Consider the following 5889-nt stretch of genomic DNA (forward strand, 5'->3'; position numbering starts at 1 on the left):
GATTCACAAAGAGTGGACTGCAGCTGGAGTCAGTGCTTCAAGAACCACCACGCACAGACGTATGCAAGACATGGGTTTCAGCTGTCGCATTCCTTGTGTCAAGCCACTCTTGAACAAGACACAGCGTCAGAAGCGTCTCGCCTGCGCTGAAGACAAAAAGCACTGGACTGCTGCTGAGTGGTCCAAAGTTATGTTCTCTGATGAAAGTAAATTTTGCATTTCCTTTGGAAATCAAGGTCCCAGAGTCTGGAGGAAGAGAGGAGAGGCACAGAATCCACGTTGCTTGAAGTCCAGTGTAAAGTTTCCACAGTCAGTGATGGTTTGGGGCGCCATGTCATCTGCTGGTGTTGGTCCACTGTGTTTTCTGAGGTCCAAGGTCAACGCAGCCGTCTACCAGGAAGTTTTAGAGCACTTCATGCTTCCTGCTGCTGACCAACTTTATGGAGATGCAGATTTCATTTTCCAACTTGGCACTTGGCACCTGCACACAGTGCCAAAGCTACCAGTACCTGGTTTAAGGACCATGGTTCATGGTACCTGTTCTTACTTGGCCAGCAAACTCGCCTGACCTTAACTCTATAGAAAATCGATGGGGTATTGTGAAGAGGAAGATGCAATACGCCAGACCCAACAATGCAAAAGAGCTGAAGGCCACTATCAGAGCAACCTGGGCTCTCATAACACCTGAGCAGTGCCCCAGACTGATCAACTCCATGCCACGCCGCATTGCTGCAGTAATTCAGGCAAAAGGAGCCCCAACTAAGTATTGAGTGCTGTACATGCTCATACTTTTCATGTTCATACTTTTCAGTTGGCCAACATTTCTAAAAATCCTTTTTTTGGATTGGTCTTAAGTAATATTCTAATTTTCGGGGAGATACTGAATTTGGGATTTTCATTAGTTGTCAGTTTTAATCATCACAATTAAATGAAATAAACATTTGAAATATATCAGTCTGTGTGTAATGAATTAATATAATATCCAAGTTTAACTTTTTTAATGGAATTACTGAAATAAATGAACTTTTTGATGATATTCTAATTATATGACCAGCACCTGTATATGAAGAGACATCCTAGCTGGCTCTTCAGAGAAAAGATTGCACAGTGTTTTATCTGCTAATCACTACACCAGGTCAATTCACGTGAAATATTACTGATACATTGGTAGATATGTCAATAGCCAAAGAAATAAAACCTCTTCTATTTGTTGAGAGTTGTTGGCTACTGCATTATCAAAAATACTTTTTGGTTAACAGGACTAAGATTCGACAGCCATGCAGCTCTGTAAGTCTGTATTCACAACAGTGCTTTGAGCTAAATGCTAACATCAGCTTGCTATAATTCCCGCAATGACAGTGTTAACATGTTGATATTTATTAGGTGCAATCTTAATAACATTAGCAAATTAGCACTAAACACAAAGTATAGTTAAGGCTGAATGGAATGTCATTGGTTTTTCAGGTATTTGGTCACAAACCAAAGCCTAAGGCACACCTGTGCAATACCCATGCTATCTGATCAGCACCTTGATACGCCACACCTGTGAGGTGGATGGATTATCTCGGCAAAGGAATAGTGCTCATTAACACAGAATTTGACAGATTCGTGAACAATATTTGAGCGAAAGAGGTCTTTTGTGTACATAGAGAAAGTCTTAGATATTTTCTTTTATTCTTTTTTTTTTTTTTAAACCTGTCCTGCCCAGCAGCCTGGTATAGAGTATGATGACCTGGATACCATATTGTGCCAGACAGATTTTACTTTAACAAGAGAGTATTAATATACTTCTTTGTCTGTTTTATTATTTATTTAATTATGTATTGATTTGTCACCGGGCCGGACAGGTGGGCAGACACAGGGATGGGGGGGGCACAAACAGACAGCACAGAGAAAGGACAAGACCTGTAAGAGAAGGGGGATGGAAGGTGGGGACAACAGGGAAAAGCACTGGGAAACACCAATTGCAGAAAGCAACGAAACCTGCAATAGAACAGAGAGGGGGGGTTGGGGAGGAGAAAAACAACAACAAACAAACACAAACAAAAACAAACAATAAAAATAATAATAATAGTAAAAGACAACAAGCAGAACAGCAGCAATGAACAGCTGACAACTAAGAGAAAAATGAAAACAAGAAACAGTCCAGCACACTAAATAAGCAACACAACACAGCCACGAGAGCTGGAATAATAACAATTAATTTAAATAAGTAACTGGAAGAAAAGCATCAGGAATAATTCTACCAGGGACAACCTAAAGTCTTAGATCTTTGAGCTCAGCTCATGATGAATGGGGGCAAAAACAAGTGTTGCGTATGTTCAGGTCAAGGTGGAAAATTATTGAAACAGACAAATAATACCACCCCCCACACACACACACACACAGAGGCAGTCTCTAGGAACATGTGTTCAGCTGTCCCTAAACTGAGCTGACAGTTTGTGGATGAAACCACAGAGAACTCCATCACTTGTACAATTTCCATACTGTGTTGTGCGTTCTTGGCCAGCTTGTGGTTAGCGTAAAGACACAAAAGTTAAAAAGAGTGTTTTGAGGATGACATGACTCTTTCAGACTCTCAGAAAATCTGACGTGAATTTCCCTTCTGACTATAGTTTTATTGTTTAGGAACCCTGCTTTGGTACCCCTGAAGGTGCCAGCTGGACAGTCCTACCATCTTGTGGAATGAAATTAGCTTTAGATGTTTGCAAGGAACCACAATTGATGGAAAACCTAAAAAAAATTGGAAATGGTAGCAACAGCAAATTACCATTAAAGTTCCACTTAGCAACAGTGTATTTTCAGGCAGTGACAACTGTTTCTTTAAAAAACACATTTTATTATGTTTGTGGCCATTTTTTGCCTTTATTGGACAGTCAACAGAGAGATTTCAGGAATCAAGGAACAGCATTGTGATTCATATTCTCTCTGCCCTAACCTCTCTTTCAAATATTTTAAAAAGAACTGCTCACTTGCTGAAAAGTGAGCTGTTTTTTAATTCAGAAATTAAAAGGGCACTCCAGTAACTTTTGCACACTTAGAAAGTGGGGAATTTGCAAAAGACAGATAAAACATTAGAAATTCCATGCACCAGAAGCTGGGATGTCGTGACTTTTAGTCCTTAGGATGGCTCTAAAAACACTGGATGCAACATTTCCCATAATAAAACTCAATGGTGTATTTAATCAAAACCTCCCTGACTGGTAAATGCCCACATCTTTCAAATTTCATGCCCGCAGTTTGTAATGCCCTTTTTTTTTTTTTTTTCAAATGTAAAGTCTCCAAGCACCAAGCCATGACAACCCTATTGACGTCATCAGGGTTGATGATGTTGGCCTGATGAAGACATCTTCAGGATCGTTGTCTCAGACTTTGGAAATCTCCCTCCAGAGCCATGGAAGACATTCATGTAACCTTTACTTAAGGACAAGTAAACTGATGAGTGCCTCTTTAAGAAACATCCCAGCAGTGACCACGCTGTTGAGATGAGAGCCAGATGAGATGAGTAAAGACCCTGTGACCAGACAATAGAGATGCACACCAGCATTCTTTGCATAGCAGCTAACCAGCGAGGAGTGGACCGGGCTAAAGCATCAAACTGGGTTCTAAAACATCCCTGGAGCCACAGGAAACAGACTCTGCCCATAGTGCAGCATCACACTGGTGCTTGTTAACTGGTCTGTTCATCTTCCTGTTTCACTTGCGTCATTGCATGTCTGGGTGTGTGGATGCAGACATGCAAAAGACTGTGGACAAGACAGCAATGAAAGTGAGCATTTTTCAGGATTAAAAGAAGAAGAAAACAAAATAAGAGGGTTAGCAAGATACAATGATCCCAAAACCAGTTCACTGGCACCTGATCCAACAGACAGAATAAGTTGGTTCAAGAATAGAGCTTGCATAGCTGAGTACACCAACAAGTCAGAGCTATCATTACATAAGAAACAATGGACTGGGTCCAATTTAGAACAGACATGTTATTTCTCAAGCTGTTAGCGTCTGCTGAAAGCTCCTTCAAATAAAAGTGAAGCTGAGAAGGAATCTCTGTAAAAGTAAATTACAAACACAAGATAATGTTCTGGCAGGAAGAACAATAAAAAGTATTATAAGATGCCCTATGATATAATGCACAGATAAAAGACACCAGTAAAACCCACTGACCAGCAGAAGCTGCAAATCTCAGTGCTTTGAAATCTCTGCCTGCAGCCCTAACAGTTGAAAAGTGTGTCTCACGTCTGGCTAGTTGAAAGTCCTCTCTGAAACAAAACTCTATTCAGGTCAGATTAAGATCACATTCTGAGGGAGGACAATGGGACCACTGATCTAGGGGCCAGCAGAAATAGAGAAGATTGCTTGACTGACCTTAGCTTGACGACTTAGTCCAGACGATTGCTGTTGCTAGAAAGCAACCAAAGACAGTGTTATGGACACTTAAGGTAAATCTTCAATCCATTTTTGGTAATAAGAGTACATGTAGCCCCAATTCCACTAATCGTATCAGTTAAACTGTCTGTGAAACACCTTTTTTGATTACAGGCAGTAGAATGGATGTAACATAAAAGATGTTTATTTTTTCATGACAACAATATATCTTTTTAGTGGGTTGTTCATGTTCTGCAGAGCACCCAAGAGGAAAAGAATACATCACAAGTGAGCACAGCTATTATGCTCTGCACTGCTGACTCTTGGAAATATGCTTATTCGCTTATTTATTTTATTTATTTATTTATTTATTACATTTTCATCTGTCCCTAGACAGATGGTAAGAGTCACCCTAAAAAAGATTACATAGTACATAGCACTAAAAAATTAAGATACATTTAGTAAAATATCTATTATATTAGAATATACAATCTAAACACATCAAAACAACAATCGGACAAACATCACGTAAAAACAAAAAACATGACACACACATAAGGAAAAAAAATAAATAAATAAAAAGTCAACAGTGTGCGTCAAGAGCATATGTAGTAATAGGTTAATGTTGACAGCTCTGATGAACAATAAGCCATTTCCTTAACTGAATCTTAAATGAACTATACGTGTTTATATTTCTGATAGTTATGGGGGTGAGATTCCACTCAGCAGCAGCTAGAACAGAAAAAGCAGTATGACCAAATACACTTTTCCTAAAGGGAATGATACAATCTCCCCTAGCTGCACCTCTGGTCCTGGAGGAATCAGCTGTTCGGGTATTGACAAACTGTTGGAGGGGAGGGGAAGATAAACCATGAATAATTTTATAAATAAGACATAGATTTGAGTATTTAACCATATTATCCCAACTGAGCAATCTATATTTTTGTAATATTGGACAGTGATGAGAAATACATGGTTTCTTATCCAGAGTTTTAACAGTTCGTTTGTAAAGTGATTGCAGAGGTTTCAAAGATGTAATACTAGCTTGTGCCCAAATGGGTAGACAGTAAGTGATGTGTGAGAAAATCATAGAGTGCATGTACATTTTTGCTGCCTGTGTGGACATTTGATGGCGAATGTGTCTAAAGTTACTGAGACTATATTTAATTCGATTACAGACCATTTTTACATGTGATGAGAATGATAACTTTGAATCAATTAAAACTCCCAGATATTTGTATTCTGACACGATCTGCAATTTTTCCCCTGAAACAAAAATATCTGGCTCAACACTGAAGTTTTTGTGGGACTTAGTAAAAAACATTGCTACTGTTTTTGATGTATTCAGTTGCAGGCAGGAGTGTTTCAACCAAGCTGTGATGCTATCCATGGAGTTAGTGAGCTTCTCAACCACCTGAGCGATATTCCTACCGTGTGCATAGACTACGGTGTCATCAGCATACATCTGCACAAAAACATCAGGACAAGCGAGTGGGAGGTCATTTATATAAATGGAGAATAACAGAG

The sequence above is a fragment of the Micropterus dolomieu genome, linkage group LG13 (genome assembly GCF_021292245.1).
Source record: "Micropterus dolomieu isolate WLL.071019.BEF.003 ecotype Adirondacks linkage group LG13, ASM2129224v1, whole genome shotgun sequence".
NCBI lineage: Eukaryota > Metazoa > Chordata > Actinopteri > Centrarchiformes > Centrarchidae > Micropterus > Micropterus dolomieu.